This window comes from Schistocerca piceifrons, chromosome 11, assembly GCF_021461385.2.
Source record: "Schistocerca piceifrons isolate TAMUIC-IGC-003096 chromosome 11, iqSchPice1.1, whole genome shotgun sequence".
Lineage (NCBI taxonomy): Eukaryota > Metazoa > Arthropoda > Insecta > Orthoptera > Acrididae > Schistocerca > Schistocerca piceifrons.
The window spans coordinates 98987448-99010964 of record NC_060148.1 but is presented as its reverse complement, the minus strand read 5'-3'; the positions used below and the strand labels follow the sequence as shown (position 1 = coordinate 99010964).

Sequence of the window (23517 nt, the reverse complement as noted above, 5' to 3'; positions counted from 1 at the left end):
GACAGACTGATCTTTTGTGTAGCCATAGGCCTGATTGTGGTGAACAGTAGCGAACTAATAGGCACCCATCAGTTTATGTATATTTGAAGCTAAAGTGCCATTCAGGTGGTTTCTATGTTTATACTTGTGTAATAGGGAAAATGCAGTGTAAGTGATGCAGTGCATTGAAGATCCCATCAAGATTTTGTTACAAGTTATACATAAGGGTTAGTAAATGTGACATTGGCAGGTAAACTGTTACCTGCTAATGTCACATTTAAGGCACAAGTACTGTAGGATGGAAATGAATGTCCAATGTAAGGTTATACATGTACCTCAGCCCAGAAAAAGTAAAGATCCAGTTTCAACAGTAAATTAATACGAGGCATGGTTTTTAAGTAAGTACTGTTTTGAAATTTTTTAAAAAAAAAAAAAAAAAAAAAAAAAAAAAAAAAAAAAAAAAAAATGGACTTGCTAAGATATCTCAATTTTATTTTTACATGAAAGCCTGTACCTTGATCTACTTTTCTACATAATTTCTGTCGATATTGAGGCACTTGTCATAACGTCGTACCAGTTTTTGAATACCCTCCTCATAGAAGTCTGCCGCCTGACCTGTTAACTACTGCATCACTACTGTTTTGACTTTGTCATCGTGTTGAAGATGCTGAATGCCCAGGTGTTCCTTCAAGTGCAAGAACAGATGGTAGTCACTGGGCGCAAGATCGGGGCTGTTCAGAGGATGATCTAGAGTTTCCCATCGAAACGATGTGATGAGATCTTTGGTCTGATTCGCCACATGCGGACGGGCATTGTCTTGCAGCAAACGATGCACATTTGTGTGGCCATCTTTAAATGCTCTCACCCACTTTCTTACCATTCCATCACTCATAATCTTTTCTCCGTAAACTACGCAGATCTCACGATGAATATTGATCGCTTTTAGGCCTTTAGCACTAAGAAAACTTATAACAGCCCGTACTTCACAGTCAGCGGGACTCAACGATTATCGGAGGCATCTTCAACACTCAGTACACAACGTAAACAAGGAAGAATCGGACTGTAATGGCATCAGTGCATAGACAACAGATGTAGGTACCCAGTGCGCAAGCGCAGAATGGCGACCACAGCGCTGCGGCCACAGTGTGGCAAAATGGTACTTCCTTAAAAAAACATGCCTCATATCAGTTAATAATATTTTCAACTGTGCCTTCAGATTTAAAACATTTTTACACAGGAATGGAGAAATTGCAAAATTTGATGACTTTTTGCAAAAATCACTGATTTTGCATTATTTTGATAAAAACTGGCAATTTCTCATTCTTTGTTACAATACTGTTTAGAAAGTGTTTTTTTGTCCCTAGTCGTACGTTGGCAACCAAATGTCAAATAATTAAATTACTTGGGACTGTTTGTAAGTACAGACAAGTTGGAAGTCAACAAGCAATTCTATGCTGTGATAGAGTATGTCTACGGAATGTTTGTGTGATAATAGGTATTAGTGCAGAATGACAGAACACTTAGCTTTTGTTACAACTTAAACATAAGGGTTAGTAAAGGTTACATTGGCAGGTAAACTGTTTCAAGGGACATCTAATTGATAAAGAAAATTTCATTAGTCATGGGCATGCGGGTATTTGCGTTCAGCTCCATCCAGACAATATCACAAGCTCTACTGTTGTTGTGTCAGATGTAGTTTCTGGTATGTTTGCACTTGGGAGTTGCCGTTTTCCTGTCAGATCTTTTTATTTTTCTCTTAAACATTGGGAGTCATGCTTCACATGTTCACGTCTCTCACCCACACATTTGCACTTACACCCTTTCGCATAAGTAATTTTGTAACCATTTTCACCACCTTGTATGTGGAACCTTGCTTCAGGGTATACTACACTCTGAAAAATCATCAATAAGTTTCTTCTGCTTTTATGACTTTGAATGTGATTTGCGGGTTTCCTGCCTTATGTACATTAAACAGCAATTAAAATTCAATTCTAAATTAAGTTTTTGATTTTCTTATTACACTCTTTTAGTGCTATTCTTTCAACTATAATAATAATCAAATAAAAATTGTCCACGATTTTGTGCAGAAAAATCAGAAACTCTCATGTGGTTGGAAAATTAACCCCCAGACTTGCGTTGTCTTGTCACCAGTTCACCTGCTGCTATTAATTCTTTCTACAATTGGTAATCTTGCTGCATCAGATTTATTAAATCCAAGCTTTTGATGACTTCCACCATAGTCATAATTAGAAAATCGGAGTGATGTCTTGTTTTTCGCAAGGAAATATGACAGGTCCTTTGCTGTTCTTGAAGTTCTCTCTTAGATTGTTTATGAATGATGCAATCATTAACTGCCTAGTGAAGTTAATACATAATAAATGTGAGTTGCAGTATGAATTGGATCAGATACTTGAATAGTGTGAAAAGTAGTGCCAGTTGGCCCTGAAAAATAAAAAGTGTGAGGTCTTTCACGAGTCAAACAGAATTCTGCCGAGTTTGTAACAACATAACTGGTACATTCCTCTGCCTGACATTCCATCTTCCAATGCTGGAGACATCATTTGGGGCTATAATGACTCAGGAAGCAGTTACAGTCTCAAAGAAGCTCACCAAACTTAACTGTTCATATGTATCCATGTGTTAGTAGGTTTATGATGTCATGACACCAATACCGAAACTGACATGTTGTGGAGCTCGTAGAAGGGAAGAGTTGGCACTATTTGCTTTATTTAGCACTAAGGCCAACAACTTGACCTATTTCAGTCCTGTTCCTTTTCTGTTAAAACTTTTGTCTTTTTGAATTTCTCTTGACTCTCCATACATCCTATCGTAGAATGATCGGATCTGATAAAATCATAATATATTAGGAACAATATGGTTCAAAACTGACAAAAAATGTGCATTAGCATTTGATCACTGCAAAGGACTCACATCTGCCACTTGTGACAACAGGAGAGTATAAAATCCCTTGTACATAGGTACTACAAAAAGAAATATTACCACCGATCTTAAGGAACAAAAGAGCAATTGACATCTGGGCAACAGGGATAAACCACACTGAGACCAGGGAACCGCCAAATTTGTTTCTCCGATACTATTGTTTTCTCGGGATCCAGTCATTGCTGTGTTAGAATGTACAGAGATGCCATAGAATGTCAGAAGCATAAAATAAACTTTAACAGAAGATGAGGAGGACTCAAAATTACAGAAGTTGAAAGACAGAACTAAATAAAGCAAACAGCACCAACTCTTCCACCCTATAAGCTGTATGACACACATTGGCACATATCAACAATCTTAGGCAGTGATATGATGACATCACGAGCTAACCTTTGCGTGGATACGTAAAGTAGTTCGGCTTTCTGAGATTGCTTAAATTACACAGTGGATAACAAAGTTTTATGACTTCCTGCTTGAATGACAGACTGAATATTTCGAGCAACTATTGTATGTGTACCTTTAACAAAAAGAGATCAGACAAGGAAAGAGTGGTCAGGAGAGGTATAGGAACTAGAAGGATAGTCCCACCCGGCTCCGTGAAAAGTCTGATGTTAATGGATTTCCTTAAGGCAGAGTCCCAGTAATGATTCTCGGAAGCAAGCATGTGTGCCTTGTGTTACTTCATTCTGTAGCCCTCGGTTAGACAGTGCTCCACCACAGCAAATTTCTCAGGTCCTAGTAATTTTGCATGGTGATAGTGCTCAACACGTGTCGTTAACGGTGCACAGCGTCTGGCAATACATGTTTTTCAGCAGTGGTAAGGGATCACATAACTACCAGAGTTGGTCCACAGTTGTGAGATCGACTTCTTGAAATCATCTGTATAGTGATATAGGTTAAGATCACATTGTGGTGGACCCTAGTTTACAAGTAACTGATGGAAAAAAATTCCAGAGTTTTGTGTGATGCTCCACAGCTTGTGAAAAAGGTATGTTTAACAGACTGGTTGTGCAGTTAATGGCTAAGATACAGACCACATATGCAAAAGTTTGTTGGTATAGATCTCATCACATGCTTTGAAATTTTTTATTTTTAAATCTTTATCAAGATGACTTTGGTCATTATTTTTAATCAGTTAATTAGTTTAAACATATTTTTTTAATTTTTTTTGCTTTGTCACATCATTTTAAACAGATATTATTTTATTGTTTTGCTCTTATCTTTCTTCCTATTATACTTTATGTATTAAATTTGATTTAATTTCTTCCATTTTATCATCTTATATTATTGTCCATGTTATTGACTCTCTGGGCATTTGAGAAAATCCTATTTGATATTAGCAACACCGATAAAACAGGGATTAAGCTTTAATTAAGACTTAACCAAGTTGGATTCCATTATAAAACTTTGTTTGCCTATAAACTTTACATCTAACCATGTTACTGGAGTTAATGCATTATTTTCATGTCGTCATTGTGTGTGTGTGTGTGTGTGTGTGTGTGTGTGTGTGTGTGTGTGTGTGTGTGTGTGTGTGTGAGGGACTTGAGGACTGATAATGGTAACAGTATGCATATTGCTGCTGTATTTTAGGTGTACTGGGAATTCATGCCTGATAGTCTTGAATTGATCCCTTCCTGCAGCTCAATAAGAGCAATATGAGAAAGTGTCAGAGAAAAGATTGAGGGCACTGTTTTACCACTTCTGTAAATGTTTACTGATGCTGCACTGAGGAGTGTGTATAATTTCCCATCATCAGCATGACGACCAAAAAATTCAGAGATATGTATTGACTGCTAAAGTCACAGTATTTCACGCCGCAGTTGGCAGTGTTAAACACGCAGTTTAGTAGAGTTGCAGACAATCAAAGCTTGACATTAATGATAATTCTGTAATGAATAAAAATCCTATACCCACCTTCTGTGAGGGGGCATGAATGCCTGTGCACTCCTAATTAGAAACGTCATTTACCCTCATAATTTTGTGCGTCTGGGGGAGGGGACTGTAATGCAATTTATTAAAGTTCCAGAATGTGAAATAGATGTAGCTAAATTGAAGCAAAGCAGCAGAGTGAGATCGTACTGAAACTGTGTGTTAACCGATCACAGCTCAGTCTCTATGTTCCGCTTCATGGAAAATATTCTATCTGTGCAGAGTGACACTGACTCGTGTCGAACAGACACCTGCCCTTTTATACTTTCACCACCGACTTGCACGAAAAAGCTTTTAATAATGCTCTCCATTCGAATTATATTACACAGATACACTGAACGGCATCAAAAATGCAGTGTGCGATAAGTGATGTGTAATTATCTATTTGATCAGAGTATACCACATGATCTTGTAGTTTTAGACAGGATACGTTATTGACATTGCATTGCAAGCAAATGATGAAGCATCAGTTGTTTGTTGCACTAACAGTAATTGTTGTTTTCCACACAACGTGAAACACACATCGTTACAGATGAGGCAGTAATGGTTTAGTGTAAGAGGACATTTTGGGTAAAGTCCTGTTCCACTATATGAAGAATTGTCGCATCAACTAAAGATGTTCATGATGTTTAAGTAAAGTAGGAGGGGTCAAATATCGACAGACCTACTGTGCGTACTGCATCTGTTCCTGCAGAGAGTGCGTACGAGAAAAGAGGTAGCTGCAGTGAACAGAAGCCAGGAGAATGGTGACTACTTGCTGGCCATCTGTGGTATGCATTCTGTGGATCCAGAAGACACACACAAAATAAGCAAGATTATGGAATCTCTTAGGAGAAAGACAAATGATATTTTTTGGATTGTAATGTAAGAAAGCTTTTGTATTATTGTTAGAACGGCGGCACTCTTGTTTGAGTTCTTATAGAGAAAGACTGTATTAGCATCATGTTAATGGACTGAATAATGAATGCAGTTATGCAAGAAACATCTGGAAACGGTTGGTCGAAAGTGAAAAAAAGTTTCGAGTCATCATTTGATTATTTAGTATAAGTCGTTAGTCGGAAAGCTTTAGCAATTTCCTGCAGTAGAGAAGACACTTCAGAGGAATTTGCGCAGATGTGTCACAGCGTACCTGGTCCACAAAATTCTACACGATGACAGGAATTACATATAGTCCAAATTCATCAAAAAAAGTAGTAGTCCTTTGACAGAACATTGTGAATCACTATACAGGATGCAAGTGAAATAATACTGACTGAAATATGGGGGTTGGAAGTTCAACACTGACTACTGTAAATGATGTAGCTGACAGTTGCATTTCACAGTTCTTCACTTTCACTGTTCACAACCCCATATATTACAGTTATGTGGCCAGTTTACTTTTGGTAAATGAGAAGCCTCATTAATAGCTTGCAGGTAAACAGCAGCATACTTCTACAATGGTTTGCTGTTGAACACCTATGAGCAGGAAATACTTAACCACATAGTTCACAGTTCTTACTGAATAATAAGGTATGTGTGACACTATTTCTCAAATAAATTGAACAGACACTGTTGTTTTAACACACGGCCTATTGGTGTTACACTAATTCCACTGTTAAGGTAATGCATTGTTGTTACTCTTATGATCCAGGCTTCCCATCTGAAAATCGGCCATGGACTGACTTGTATAGAGACCAAAAATGCATCCTTTAAATATCTGCACAATAATAGGCACTGAAGCTGTACATTGTTAGATGTTTAATTTACAGAAATTACAATTAAAACATAACTCATTCGATTAATTGAATACATTGAAAAATTCCTTCTTTTTAACAGTTTCTTTTACCACAAAGGTTAGGCCGAATCATTTGTTTAAGTAATGAAAGCCACAGATATTGTTACCCAAACAATGCTTTTGACAAACCTGGTAATTATTTTGGAAAAAATCAAGGGCAGGCTTTGCTAACATGTTTTCAAATAGAGCCAAATAAATATATTAAGAATCTTAGTAGTTTTTCTTCCAAATTTTTATAATTAGTACAGAATTTATATTTGTTTATAAGTCAACAATAACATTTAAGTCATGAAACAATTTACTGATTTCACCATATAACAAAAGGTATTAACTAGGACTAGTGAAAATAAATTAGGAAATTAATTATACATACAAAACTAAGCACAAAATTACATCTGGTGCTATATTCCAGATTGAGGGCCAACCTTTCTCTTTTTATGGAAATGCAGATTATACTCATGTATAGGCAAAAATAAAAATAAAATGAATTTAAGGAGGCAGATGGCAAAACAAGAGAGGAAGTAAAAAGCTCCCAGCTTGCTCCATCACATGCTGTTGGAAATTTATGCACAAAGTTGAAGAGGAAAAGAGCAATGTGTGTAGGCACCTTAATATTGAGAACTGCACCTTCAATGATTTCCAGAACCGCAAGAAGGTGCAGGGAAACGGAGGCTGTGAAAGGAAACCGTCGTAAGACCCGAGAAAGAAGGGTGACATCAGTGAGAGGTGACCATTTCCTACAACTAAAAGTTCTCCTCAGCCACCAACACACCACCATTGAAGTGCAATATCGACTCCACCGAGTTTGGGGGGGTCAGTGTTTGTGAACCGACTGAAGAAGACTGGACGAAACCAATCTTCAGTCCAGAAGGCCTGATAAGGGGCCCAGAAGTCACCAGAGTTTGTCGCACAGCTCGACCGCGTTTCCCTAAGGAATATTGCAGCTGGAGAATACGACAATTGGAGCATGCGGTGTTCATCGACGGGTTGCGATTTGGCCTGCGATCACCTGACAATAGAGTGTGGGCCTAGGGAAAGGAGCTCTCCTTGCTTTTTATCATCCAGGATGCCTTTGCGGGGTGGTTCTCTAATGGTGTGGACAGCAGTCAGTATGACTGCAAAAGTGGATTTGGTCTTTGTGGTGTGTTGGTCTTATGGTGCGTTTACACTGCGATTTGTATTGGCACATGTATGAGATACATGTATATGCGACTCTGCGACATGTATCGCGACTTGTATGAGTTGACAAGTATCAACCTCATACATGTAGGAGCGTGCGTTTACACTGGTTGATTTGTATACTGTGCGATGGCTTCCGACGACGATTTGGAAGATTTCACATTTTTATGTGCTGGTACACTTGCTCTTTTGGAAGATGATAGGAAGAAAAGGCGGAGGAAGCGTAGATGGTGGCAGAGAGAGTTTCTCATGAATTAACACAAGAGGATGGCACATATTTTAGAAATTATGTTAGGATGAGTATGGAGGATTTCCGCGGTTTGTTATCTCTTGTGGCTCCTCTTGTGTCCAAAACCAACACAAATTTTCGGGAAGCGTTTCCACCAGAGGATCAGTTGGCAGTAACAATCCGTTTTTTGGCCACTGGGGATTCCTCGTAAAATGAAGATTCCGTGACAAAACATTTGCATTGTCGCGCGATTGCTAATGCCAACATCTCACACACGATTGTCGGCATCCGTTGTCAACATTATCACACGAGGCCGCTGGAATAATAGTAAAAAATTTATATACGTGCTAGATGCATGAACAAATTATATAATGTATTACATACTCTGATATATATAAAACTTATACCTTCACTTCTTGGGATAAAACTTGCACAGTGGCCTCACAAACACGAAGAATAATGTTGCATACGGCACTTTTTGATATTCTATGCAGACACATTAATGTCGAAATGACAGTCGGCACCTCCAAAACTGAAACAGCCACCAAAGAGCCCGGTACTACGCGTGCGCTAATCGTCAAAATAAGCGGCACGCGACAAGACGACAGGAAATGTCAGTACTGTGCGTGCGCGAGCTCTTCAAATATCGCTCATACATGTCGTGTATATGGCCAAAAGGCGATATACAAAATGTATACGCAACATGTATGAGTTCGAGGGTCCTCATACAAGTTCCGTGAATTTTTGTACGAGGTGATGTATCACGACATGTCAAATGACATATCGCTCATATGTGTCGCGATACATATATCCCAGTGTAGACGTACCTTTACAGCACATCAATATGTAGAGGAAATCCCTTTAAGCATTTGTGGTTTATCACTCCATTTATTGGTGATGGTTTTTCACTGATCCATGACAGTGCACACCCACACGTTGGGAGAATTATGCACGTGTTCTCGGATGAAGTGGAGATTCGTGCTACGGCTCGGCCTGCTCGAAGCCCCAGTTTCAATTGTATTGAGCGTGTGTGTGAGCAGCGGGGAGGAGGCCCTGTCAGCACTATTCAGAAACCTACATGAGAGCCTCTTGAAAGAATGGGAGATAATTCCTCAAGAGAACATTGCAGCATTAGTCAGGAGCGTACATGAAATCTTGGATGTCGGGATTGGTGAATGGGAGGTAATGCACACATTCGATAATGCAAAAAGAGGCTTGTGAGGTTGCATAGGTGCATTACCTTTCTGAGCTTCATCAGAATTTGCTTGAGGAGCGAATCCTTTCATGTTACTTCCGCATCTCTGGCTTATTTTGTTGATAATTGTCCTTTTTTCATTGTTAGACACCTAGATGGGATCGTACCATGTTTTAGCATATAACAGTAGGTTAGTGTCATAGAAGTGATTGGCATTTAATATAAAAATGTTTTGAAAATCAGGTAGTGTGCATTTTTTGTGCCAGTCAGTGTATGCTAATTTAGGCATTTGATATAATGTATAGATTGAGAGCATTCTTGAATACAGTAATACTCCTGTATTTGAATAACATGCAGACACACATTAATTTCTGTAACATTTGCCTGACTTGGACAATAAAAGCCTACATTTGTATTATGCTATGAATGCAAGTAGCATTGTTTTAAACTTGCCTTAAACTTGGATTATTATGAGTGGTGTGTCACTGGTGTGTTTAATGATTTTTATTATATTATTATCACTCGCACAACATATTGTACAGCCAATTTCTTCGATACTTTGATATGTAATAGCTCATGTTGAGATTGTCACTATAGGTATTGTGTAACTCTGTAGGTTTATTATTTTAGCAGCTGGTGAACAACTCACTGGCTGTTATTAGATTAAATACACTGTGATTATTATAGTTTTTATCATACGGTCAAATGGCTTACATCACTGTTTTGATTGACTGTAGCTTATATGGTTGCTAAGATATTGTTTTTAGGAAATGACTATTGAATGTGTGCTCTGTGCAAGCACAAGGCAGCTCATACTACCCATAATCTAGCTGTTTCTGTGGGGATACACGCCAGGAATTCAGTTTCACACCATCTTCAGACATTTCCTATCTGTCTGTGTCGTCTAGATACGGCATAGCCCCCTGACGCCACTCAACTAGCTATGACGTATTCCCCTGACACAGTTCCACTAGCTATGACATAGCCCCTGACACTGCTCCAGTAGCTATGGCATAGGCCCCTTACACTACTCACCTAGCTAAGACATACATCCCTGATGCCGCTCGCCTAGCTAAGGTGTAATCCCCAGATGCCACTCTGCTAGCTACAGCGTAACCCCCTGATGCCACTCGCCTAACTACAGCGTAGGCCCCGCAGGCCACTCTCCTAGCTACGGCATAGTCCCGTGACACCACTCACCTAGCTGTGGCGTAGCCCGATGTAAGCCGCTTGCCTAGCTGTGACGTACCCCGATGTAAGGCGCTCAACCTAGCTGTGGTGTAGCCCACAGAAGCCACTCACCTAGCTACGACATAGCCCCCCGATGCCACTCACTAGGCTATGGCGTAGCCCCCTGACTCTACTCACCTAACTGTGGTGTAGCAGTCCGACACGACTCGCCTAACTGCGACATAGCAGTCCGACACGACTCGCCTAGCTGCGACGTAGCAGTCCGACGCGACTCGCCTAGCTGCGATGTAGCAGCCCGACACGACTCGCTTAGCTGCGACGTAGTGGCCCGACACGACTCACCTAGCTGCGGTGTAGCAGCCCGACACGACTCGCCTATTTGCGACGTAGCAGCCCGACATGAGTCGCCTAGCTGCGACATAGCAGTCCGACAACGACTCGCCAGGCTGCGACTTAGCAGCCTGACACGACTCGCCTAGCCGCGGCGTAGCATCCCGACCCGACTCGCCTGTCGCTACAACATAACCCTCCCATGCCACTCACCCAGCTACGGCATAGCCCCCTGACTCTACTCACCTAAATGTGGTGTAGCAGCCCGACACAACTCGTCTAAATGCGGCGTAGCAGCCCCACACGACTCTCGTAGCTGCGAAGTAGCAGTCCGACACAACTCACCTAGATGCACGTAGCAGCCACCACGACTCATGTAGCTGCGACGTAGCAGTCCAACACGACTCGCTTAGCTGCGGCATAGCAGCCCAACACGACTCGCCTAACTGCGGCATAGCAGCCCGACACGACTCGCCTAACTGCGGCATAGCAGCCCGACACGACTCGCCTAGCTGCGACGTAGTAGTCCGACACAACTCGCCTAGTTGCGACTTTGCAGCCCGACACGACTCGCCTAGCTGCGACATAGCAGCCCGACACGACTCGCCTAGCTGCGATGTAGCAGCCCGACACGACTCGCCTAGCTGCGACTTAGCAGCCCGACACGACTCGCCTAGCTGCGATGTAGCAGCCCGACACGACTCGCCTAGCTCCGACGTAGCAGCCCGACACGACTCGCCTAGCTCCAACGTAGGAGCCCGACACGACTCGCCTAGCTCCGACGTGACTCGCCTAGCTCCGACGTAGCAGCCCGACACGACTCGCCTAGCTCCGACGTAGCAGCCCGACACGACTCGCCCAGCCCCGGTGTACCAGCCCGACATGACTCGCCTGTGGTGTAGCCCCACGGAAGCCACTCACCTAGCTACAATATAGCCCTCCTATGCCACTCACCTAGCTACGGCATAGCCCCCTGACTCTACTCATCTAACAGTGGTGTAGCAGTCCGACACGACTCGCGTATCTGCGACGTAGCAGCCCGACACGACTCGCCTAGCTGCGACATTGCAGCCCGACACGATTCGCCTAGCTGCGATGTAGCAGCCCGACACGATTCGCCTAGCCGCGGCGTAGCAGCCCGACACGACTCGCCTAGCCACAGCGTAGCAGCCCGACACGACTCACCTAGCTACGACATAGCCCCCCGATGCCACTCACCTAGATAGGGCGTAGCCCCCTGACTCTACTCACTTAACTGTGGTGTAGCAGCCCTACATGACTCGCCTAGCTGCGGCGTAGCAGCCCCATATGACTCGCGTAGCTGTGACGTAGCAGCCTGACACGACTCGCCTAGCTGCGACGTAGCAGCCCGACACGACTCGCCTAGCTGCGACATAGCAGCCCGACACGACTCGCCTAGCTGCGACGTAGCAGCCCGACACGACTCGCCTAGCTGCGACGTAGCAGCCCGACACGACTCGCCTAGTTGCGACTTAGCAGCCCGACACGACTCGCCCTGCTGCGACGTAGCCGCCTGACACGACTCGCCTAGCGGCGATGTAGCAGCCCGACACGACTCGCCTAGCTCCGACGTAGCAGCCCGACACGACTCACCTAGCTCCGACGTAGCAGCCCGACACGACTCGGCTAGCTCCGACGTAGCAGCCAGACACGACTCCCCTAGCTCCGACGTGAGTCGCCTAGCTTCGACGTAGCAGCCCAACACGACTCGCCTAGCTCCGACGTAGCAGCCCGACACGACTCGCCCAGCTGCGGTGTAGCAGCCCAACACGACTCGCCTAACTGCGGCATAGCAGCCCGACACGACTCGCCTAACTGCGGCATAGCAGCCCGACACGACTCGCCTAGCTGCGACGTAGCAGTCCGACACGACTCGCCTAGCTGCGACTTTGCAGCCCGACACGACTCGCCTAGCTGCGACATAGCAGCCCGACACGACTCGCCTAGCTGCGATGTAGCAGCCCGACACGACTCGCCTAGCTGCGACTTAGCAGCCCGACGCGACTCGCCTAGCTGCGACTTAGCAGCCCGACACGACTCGCCTAGCTGCGATGTAGCAGACCGACACGACTCGCCTAGCTCCGACGTAGCAGCCCGACACGACTCGCCCAGCTGCGGTGTAGCAGCCCAACACGACTCGCCTAACTGCGGCGTAGCAGCCCGACACGACTCGCCTAACTGCGGCATAGCAGCCCGACACGACTCGCCTAGCTGCGACGTAGCAGTCCGACACAACTCGCCTAGCTGCGACTTTGCAGCCCGACACGACTCGCCTAGCTGCGACATAGCAGCCCGACACGACTCGCCTAGCTGCGATGTAGCAGCCCGACACGACTCGCCTAGCTGCGACTTAGCAGCCCGACACGACTTGCCTAGCTGCGATGTAGCAGCCCGACACGACTCGCCTAGCTCCGACGTAGCAGCCCGACACGACTCGCCTACCTCCAACGTAGGAGCCCGACACAACTCGCCTAGCTCCGACGTGACTCGCCTAGCTCCGACGTAGCAGCCCGACACGACTCGCCTAGCTCCGACGTAGCAGCCCGACACGACTCGCCCAGCCCCGGTGTACCAGCCCGACATGACTCGCCTGTGGTGTAGCCCCACGGAAGCCACTCACCTAGCTACAATATAGCCCTCCTATGCCACTCACCTAGCTACGGCATAGCCCCCTGACTCTACTCATCTAACAGTGGTGTAGCAGTCCGACACGAGTCGCCTATCTGCGACGTAGCAGCCCGACACGACTCGCCTAGCTGCGACATTGCAGCCCGAACCGATTCGCCTAGCTGCGATGTAGCAGCCCGACACGATTCGCCTAGCCGCGGCGTAGCAGCCCGACACGACTCGCCTAGCCACAGCGTAGCAGCCCGACACGACTCACCTAGCTACGACATAGCCCCCCGATGCCAGTCACCTAGATAGGGCGTAGCCCCCTGACTCTACTCCTTAACTGTGGTGTAGCAGCCCTACATGACTCGCCTAGCTGTGGCGTAGCAGCCCCATATGACTCGCGTAGCTGTGACGTAGCAGCCTGACACGACTCGCCTAGCTGCGACGTAGCAGCCCGACACGACTCGCCTAGCTGCGACATAGCAGCCCGACACGACTCGCCTAGCTGCGACGTAGCAGCCCGACACGACTCGCCTAGCTGCGACGTAGCAGCCCGACACGACTCGCCTAGCTCCGACGTGACTCGCCTAGCTCCGACGTAGCAGCCCGACACGACTCGCCTAGCTCTGACGTAGCAGCCCGACACGACTCGCCCAGCCCCGGTGTACCAGCCCGACATGACTCGCCTGTGGTGTAGCGCCACGGAAGCCACTCACCTAGCTACAATATAGCCCTCCTATGCCACTCACCTAGCTACGGCATAGCCCCCTGACTCTACTCATCTAACAGTGGTGTAGCAGTCCGACACGACTCGCCTATCTGCGACGTAGCAGCCCGACACGACTCGCATAGCTGCGACATTGCAGCCCGACACGATTCGCCTAGCTGCGATGTAGCAGCCCGACACGACTCGCCTAGCTGCGACTTAGCAGCCCGACACGACTCGCCTAGCTGCGACTTAGCAGCCCGACACGACTCGCCTAGCTGCGATGTAGCAGCCCGACACGACTCGCCTAGCTCCGACGTAGCAGCCCGACATGACTCGCCTACCTCCAACGTAGGAGCCCGACACGACTCGCCTAGCTCCGACGTGACTCGCCTACCTCCGACGTAGCAGCCCGACACGACTCGCCTAGCTCCGACGTAGCAGCCCGACACGACTCGCCCAGCCCCGGTGTACCAGCCCGACATGACTCGCCTGTGGTGTAGCCCCACGGAAGCCACTCACCTAGCTACAATATAGCCCTCCTATGCCACTCACCTAGCTACGGCATAGCCCCCTGACTCTACTCATCTAACAGTGGTGTAGCAGTCCGACACGACTCGCGTATCTGCGACGTAGCAGCCCGACACGACTCGCCTAGCTGCGACATTGCAGCCCGACACGATTCGCCTAGCTGCGATGTAGCAGCCCGACACGATTCGCCTAGCCGTGGCGTAGCAGCCCGACATGACTCGCCTAGCCACAGCGTAGCAGCCCGACACGACTCACCTAGCTACGACATAGCCCCCCGATGCCACTCACCTATATAGGGCGTAGCCCCCTGACTCTACTCACTTAACTGTGGTGTAGCAGCCCTACATGACTCGCCTAGCTGCGGCGTAGCAGCCCCATATGACTCGCGTAGCTGTGACGTAGCAGCCTGACACGACTCGCCTAGCTGCGACGTAGCAGCCCGACACGACTCGCCTAGCTGCGACATAGCAGCCCGACACGACTCGCCTAGCTGCGACTTAGCAGCCCGACACGACTCGCCCTGCTGCAACGTAGCAGCCTGACACGACTCGCCTAGCGGCGATGTAGCAGCCCGACACGACTCGCCTAGCTCCGACGTAGCAGCCCGACACGACTCACCTAGCTCCGACGTAGCAGCCCGACACGACTCGGCTAGCTCCGACGTAGCAGCCAGACACGACTCCCCTAGCTCCGACGTGAGTCGCCTAGCTTCGACGTAACAGCCCAACACGACTCGCCTAGCTCCGACGTAGCAGCCCGACACGACTCGCCCAGCTGCGGTGTAGCAGCCCGACACGACTCGCCTAACTGCGGCATAGCAGCCCGACACGACTCGCCTAACTGCGGCATAGCAGCCCAACACGACTCGCCTAGCTCCGACGTAGCAGCCCGACACGACTCGCCTAGCTGCGACATAGCAGCCCGACACGACTCACCCTGCTGCAACGTAGCAGCCTGACACGACTCGCCTAGCTGCGACATAGCAGCCCGACACGACTCACCCTGCTGCAACGTAGCAGCCTGACACGACTCGCCTAGCTGCGACATAGCAGCCCGACACGACTCACCCTGCTGCAACGTAGCAGCCTGACACGACTCGCCTAGCTGCGATGTAGCAGCCCGACACGACTCGCCTAGCTCCGACGTAGCAGCCCGACACGACTCGCCCAGCCCCGGTGTACCAGCCCGACATGACTCGCCTGTGGTGTAGCCCCACGGAAGCCACTCACCTAGCTACAATATAGCCCTCCTATGCCACTCACCTAGCTACGGCATAGCCCCCTGACTCTACTCATCTAACAGTGGTGTAGCAGTCCGACACGACTCGCGTATCTGCGACGTAGCAGCCCGACACGACTCGCCTAGCTGCGACATTGCAGCCCGACACGATTCGCCTAGCTGCGATGTAGCAGCCCGACACGATTCGCCTAGCCGCGGCGTAGCAGCCCGACACGACTCGCCTAGCCACAGCGTAGCAGCCCGACACGACTCACCTAGCTACGACATAGCCCCCCGATGCCACTCACCTAGATAGGGCGTAGCCCCCTGACTCTACTCACTTAACTGTGGTGTAGCAGCCCTACATGACTCGCCTAGCTGCGGCGTAGCAGCCCCATATGACTCGCGTAGCTGTGACGTAGCAGCCTGACACGACTCGCCTAGCTGCGACGTAGCAGCCCGACACGACTCGCCTAGCTGCGACATAGCAGCCCGACACGACTCGCCTAGCTGCGACGTAGCAGCCCGACACGACTCGCCTAGCTGCGACATAGCAGCCCGACACGACTCGCCTAGTTGCGACTTAGCAGCCCGACACGACTCGCCCTGCTGCGACGTAGCCGCCTGACACGACTCGCCTAGCGGCGATGTAGCAGCCCGACACGACTCGCCTAGCTCCGACGTAGCAGCCCGACACGACTCACCTAGCTCCGACGTAGCAGCCCGACACGACTCGGCTAGCTCCGACGTAGCAGCCAGACACGACTCCCCTAGCTCCGACGTGAGTCGCCTAGCTTCGACGTAGCAGCCCAACACGACTCGCCTAGCTCCGACGTAGCAGCCCGACACGACTCGCCCAGCTGCGGTGTAGCAGCCCAACACGACTCGCCTAACTGCGGCATAGCAGCCCGACACAACTCGCCTAACTGCGGCATAGCAGCCCGACTCGACTCGCCTAGCTGCGACGTAGCAGTCCGACACGACTCGCCTAGCTGCGACTTTGCAGCCCGACACGTCTCGCCTAGCTGCGACATAGCAGCCCGACACGACTCGCCTAGCTGCGATGTAGCAGCCCGACACGACTCGCCTAGCTGCGACTTAGCAGCCCGACACGACTCGCCTAGCTGCGACTTAGCAGCCCGACACGACTCGCCTAGCTGCGATGTAGCAGACCGACACGACTCGCCTAGCTCCGACGTAGCAGCCCGACACGACTCGCCCAGCTGCGGTGTAGCAGCCCAACACGACTCGCCTAACTGCGGCGTACCAGCCCGACACGACTCGCCTAACTGCGGCATAGCAGCCCGACACGACTCGCCTAGCTGCGACGTAGCAGTCCGACACAACTCGCCTAGCTGCGACTTTGCAGCCCGACACGACTCGCCTAGCTGCGACATAGCAGCCCGACACGACTCGCCTAGCTGCGATGTAGCAGCCCGACACGACTCGCCTAGCTGCGACTTAGCAGCCCGACACGACTTGCCTAGCTGCGATGTAGCAGCCCGACACGACTCGCCTAGCTCCGACGTAGCAGCCCGACACGACTCGCCTACCTCCAACGTAGGAGCCCGACACAACTCGCCTAGCTCCGACGTGACTCGCCTAGCTCCGACGTAGCAGCCCGACACGACTCGCCTAGCTCCGACGTAGCAGCCCGACACGACTCGCCCAGCCCCGGTGTACCAGCCCGACATGACTCGCCTGTGGTGTAGCCCCACGGAAGCCACTCACCTAGCTACAATATAGCCCTCCTATGCCACTCACCTAGCTACGGCATAGCCCCCTGACTCTACTCATCTAACAGTGGTGTAGCAGTCCGACACGAGTCGCCTATCTGCGACGTAGCAGCCCGACACGACTCGCCTAGCTGCGACATTGCAGCCCGACACGATTCGCCTAGCTGCGATGTAGCAGCCCGACACGATTCGCCTAGCCGCGGCGTAGCAGCCCGACACGACTCGCCTAGCCACAGCGTAGCAGCCCGACACGACTCACCTAGCTACGACATAGCCCCCCGATGCCAGTCACCTAGATAGGGCGTAGCCCCCTGACTCTACTCACTTAACTGTGGTGTAGCAGCCCTACATGACTCGCCTAGCTGCGGCGTAGCAGCCCCATATGACTCGCGTAGCTGTGACGTAGCAGCCTGACACGACTCGCCTAGCTTCGACGTAGCAGCCCGACACGACTCGCCTAGCTGCGACATAGCAGCCCGACACGACTCGCCTAGCTGCGACGTAGCAGCCCGACACGACTCGCCTAGCTGCGACGTAGCAGCCCGACACGACTCGCCTAGCTCCGACGTGACTCGCCTAGCTCCGACGTAGCAGCCCGACACGACTTGCCTAGCTCTGACGTAGCAGCCCGACACGACTCGCCCAGCCCCGGTGTACCAGCCCGACATGACTCGCCTGTGGTGTAGCGCCACGGAAGCCACTCACCTAGCTACAATATAGCCCTCCTATGCCACTCACCTAGCTACGGCATAGCCCCCTGACTCTACTCATCTAACAGTGGTGTAGCAGTCCGACACGACTCGCCTATCTGCGACGTAGCAGCCCGACACGACTCGCATAGCTGCGACATTGCAGCCCGACACGATTCGCCTAGCTGCGATGTAGCAGCCCGACACGACTCGCCTAGCTGCGACTTAGCAGCCCGACACGACTCGCCTAGCTGCGATGTAGCAGCCCGACACGACTCGCCTAGCTCCGACGTAGCAGCCCGACATGACTCGCCTACCTCCAACGTAGGAGCCCGACACGACTCGCCTAGCTCCGACGTGACTCGCCTACCTCCGACGTAGCAGCCCGACACGACTCGCCTAGCTCCGACGTAGCAGCCCGACACGACTCGCCCAGCCCCGGTGTACCAGCCCGACATGACTCGCCTGTGGTGTAGCCCCACGGAAGCCACTCACCTAGCTACAATATAGCCCTCCTATGCCACTCACCTAGCTACGGCATAGCCCCCTGACTCTACTCATCTAACAGTGGTGTAGCAGTCCGACACGACTCGCGTATCTGCGACGTAGCAGCCCGACACGACTCGCCTAGCTGCGACATTGCAGCCCGACACGATTCGCCTAGCTGCGATGTAGCAGCCCGACACGATTCGCCTAGCCGTGGCGTAGCAGCCCGACATGACTCGCCTAGCCACAGCGTAGCAGCCCGACACGACTCACCTAGCTACGACATAGCCCCCCGATGCCACTCACCTATATAGGGCGTAGCCCCCTGACTCTACTCACTTAACTGTGGTGTAGCAGCCCTACATGACTCGCCTAGCTGCGGCGTAGCAGCCCCATATGACTCGCGTAGCTGTGACGTAGCAGCCTGACACGACTCGCCTAGCTGCGACGTAGCAGCCCGACACGACTCGCCTAGCTGCGACATAGCAGCCCGACACGACTCGCCTAGCTGCGACTTAGCAGCCCGACACGACTCGCCCTGCTGCAACGTAGCAGCCTGACACGACTCGCCTAGCGGCGATGTAGCAGCCCGACACGACTCGCCTAGCTCCGACGTAGCAGCCCGACACGACTCACCTAGCTCCGACGTAGCAGCCCGACACGACTCGGCTAGCTCCGACGTAGCAGCCAGACACGACTCCCCTAGCTCCGACGTGAGTCGCCTAGCTTCGACGTAACAGCCCAACACGACTCGCCTAGCTCCGACGTAGCAGCCCGACACGACTCGCCCAGCTGCGGTGTAGCAGCCCGACACGACTCGCCTAACTGCGGCATAGCAGCCCGACACGACTCGCCTAACTGCGGCATAGCAGCCCAACACGACTCGCCTAGCTCCGACGTAGCAGCCCGACACGACTCGCCTAGCTGCGACATAGCAGCCCGACACGACTCACCCTGCTGCAACGTAGCAGCCTGACACGACTCGCCTAGCTGCGATGTAGCAGCCCGACACGACTCGCCTAGCTCCAACGTAGGAGCCCGACACGACTCGCCTAGCTCCGACGTGACTCGCCTAGCTTCGACGTAGCAGCCCAACACGACTCGCCTAGCTCCGACGTAGCAGCCCGACACGACTCGCCCAGCTGCGGTGTAGCAGCCCGACACGACTCGCCTAGCTGCGACATAGCAGCCCGACACGACTCACCCTGCTGCAACGTAGCAGCCTGACACGACTCGCCTAGCTGCGACATAGCAGCCCGACACGACTCACCCTGCTGCAACGTAGCAGCCTGACACGACTCGCCTAGCTGCGATGTAGCAGCCCGACACGACTCGCCTAGCTCCGACGTAGCAGCCCGACACGACTCGCCCAGCCCCGGTGTACCAGCCCGACATGACTCGCCTGTGGTGTAGCCCCACGGAAGCCACTCACCTAGCTACAATATAGCCCTCCTATGCCACTCACCTAGCTACGGCATAGCCCCCTGACTCTACTCATCTAACAGTGGTGTAGCAGTCCGACACGACTCGCCTATCTGCGACGTAGCAGCCCGACACGACTCACCCTGCTGCAACGTAGCAGCCTGACACGACTCGCCTAGCTGCGACATAGCAGCCCGACACGACTCACCCTGCTGCAACGTAGCAGCCTGACACGACTCGCCTAGCTGCGATGTAGCAGCCCGACACGACTCACCTAGCTACGACATAGCCCCCCGATGCCACTCACCTAGATAGGGCGTAGCCCCCTGACTCTACTCACTTAACTGTGGTGTAGCAGCCCTACATGACTCGCCTAGCTGCGGCGTAGCAGCCCCATATGACTCGCGTAGCTGTGACGTAGCAGCCTGACACGACTCGCCTAGCTGCGACGTAGCAGCCCGACACGACTCGCCTAGCTGTGACGTAGCAGCCCGACACGACTCGCCTAGCTGCGACATAGCAGCCCGACACGACTCGCCTAGCTGCGACGTAGCAGCCCGACACGACTCGCCTAGCTGCGACGTAGCAGCCCGACACGACTCGCCTAGCTACGACATAGCCCCCCGATGCCACTCACCTAGATAGGGCGTAGCCCCCTGACTCTACTCACTTAACTGTGGTGTAGCAGCCCTACATGACTCGCCTAGCTGCGGCATAGCAGCCCCATATGACTCGCGTAGCTGTGACGTAGCAGCCTGACATGACTCGCCTAGCGGCGATGTAGCAGCCCGACACGACTCGCCTAGCTCCGACGTAGCAGCCCGACACGACTCACCTAGCTCCGACGTAGCAGCCCGACACGACTCGGCTAGCTCCGACGTAGCAGCGAGACACGACTCCCCTAGCTCCGACGTGAGTCGCCTAGCTTCGACGTAGCAGCCCAACACGACTCGCCTAGCTCCGACGTAGCAGCCCGACACGACTCGCCCAGCTGCGGTGTAGCAGCCCGACACGACTCGCCTAGCTGCGACATAGCAGCCCGACACGACTCACCCTGCTGCAACGTAGCAGCCTGACACAACTCGCCTAGCTGCGATGTAGCAGCCCGACACGACTCGCCTAGCTCCGACGTAGCAGCCCGACACGACTCGCCTAGCTCCAACGTAGGAGCCCGACACGACTCGCCTAGCTCCGACGTGAGTCGCCTAGCTTCGACGTAGCAGCCCAACACGACTCGCCTAGCTCCGACGTAGCAGCCCGACACGACTCGCCCAGCTGCGGTGTAGCAGCCCGACACGACTCGCCTAGCTGCGACATAGCAGCCCGACACGACTCACCCTGCTGCAACGTAGCAGCCTGACACGACTCGCCTAGCTGCGATGTAGCAGCGCAACACGACTCGCCTAGCTCCGACGTAGCAGCCCGACACGACTCGCCCAGCCCCGGTGTAGCAGCCCGACATGACTCGCCTGTGGTGTAGCCCCACGGAAGCCACTCACCTAGCTACAATATAGCCCTCCTATGCCACTCACCTAGCTACGGAATAGCCCCCTGACTCTACTCATCTAACAGTGGTGTAGCAGTCCGACACGACTCGCCTATCTGCGACGTAGCAGCCCGACACGACTCGCCTAGCTGCGATGTAGCAGCCTGACACGATTCGCCTAGCCGCGGCGTAGCAGCCCGACACGACTCGCCTAGCCACAGCGTAGCAGCCCGACACGACTCACCTAGCTACGACATAGCCCCCCGATGCCACTCACCTAGATAGGGCGTAGCCCCCTGACTTTACTCACTTAACTGTGGTGTAGCAGCCCTACATGACTCGCCTAGCTGCGGCGTAGCAGCTCCATATGACTCGCGTAGCTGCGACGTAGCAGCCTGACACGACTCGCCTAGCTGCGACATAGCAGCCCAACACGACTTGCCTAGCTGCGACGTAGCAGCCCGACACGACTCGCCTAGCTGCGACATAGCAGCCCGACACGACTCGCCTAGCTGCGACGTAGCAGCCCGACACGACTCGCCTAGCTGCGACGTAGCAGCCCGACACGACTCGCCTAGCTGCGACGTAGCAGCCCGACACGACTCGCCTAGCTGCGACGTAGCAGTCCGACACAACTCGCCTAGCTGCGACTTTGCAGCCCGACACGACTCGCCTAGCTGCGACATAGCAGCCCGACACGACTCGCCTAGCTGCGATGTAGCAGCCCGACACGACTCGCCTAGCTCCGACATAGCAGCCCGACACGACTCGCCTAGCTCCAACGTAGGAGCCCGACACGACTCGCCTAGCTCCGACGTGACTCGCCTACCTCCGACGTAGCAGCCCGACACGACTCGCCTAGCTCCGACGTAGCAGCCCGACACGACTCGCCCAGCCCCGGTGTACCAGCCCGACATGACTCGCCTGTGGTGTAGCCCCACGGAAGCCACTCACCTAGCTACAATATAGCCCTCCTATGCCACTCACCTAGCTACGGCATAGCCCCCTGACTCTACTCATCTAACAGTGGTGTAGCAGTCCGACACGACTCGCCTATCTGCGACGTAGCAGCCCGACACGACTCGCCTAGCTGCGACATTGCAGCCCGACACGATTCGCCTAGCTGCGATGTAGCAGCCCGACACGATTCGCCTATCCGCGGCGTAGCAGCCCGACACGACTCGTCTAGCCACAGCGTAGCAGCCCGACACGACTCACCTAGCTACGACATAGCCCCCCGATGCCACTCACCTAGATAGGGCGTAGCCCCCTGACTCTACTCACTTAACTGTGGTGTAGCAGCCCTACATGACTCGCCTAGCTGCGGCGTAGCAGCCCCATATGACTCGCGTAGCTGTGACGTAGCAGCCTGACACGACTCGCCTAGCTGCGACGTAGCAGCTCGACACGACTCGCCTAGCTGTGACGTAGCAGCCCGACACGACTCGCCTACCTGCGACATAGCAGCCCGACACGACTCGCCTAGCTGCGACGTAGCAGCCCGACACGACTCGCCTAGCTGCGACGTAGCAGCCCGACACGACTCGCCTAGCTGCGACGTAGCAGCCCGACACGACTCGCCTAGCTGCGACGTAGCAGCCCGACACGACTCGCCTAGCTGCGACTTAGCAGCCCGACACGACTCGCCCTGCTGCAACGTAGCAGCCTGACACGACTCGCCTAGCGGCGACGTAGCAGCCCGACACGACTCGCCTAGCTCCGACGTAGCAGCCCGACATGACTCACCTAGCTCCGACGTAGCAGCCCGACACGACTCGGCTAGCTCCGACGTAGCAGCGAGACACGACTCCCCTAGCTCCGACGTGAGTCGCCTAGCTTCGACGTAGCAGCCCAACACGACTC

General features: G+C 52.0%; 1 protein-coding gene across 3 annotated transcripts in view; it reads left to right on the top strand.

Annotated features, from left to right (window-relative positions):
• Positions 1-23517, top strand: part of LOC124720416 — a 331791-nt gene that overhangs the window by 168420 nt on the left and 139854 nt on the right. The window lies entirely within an intron of this gene.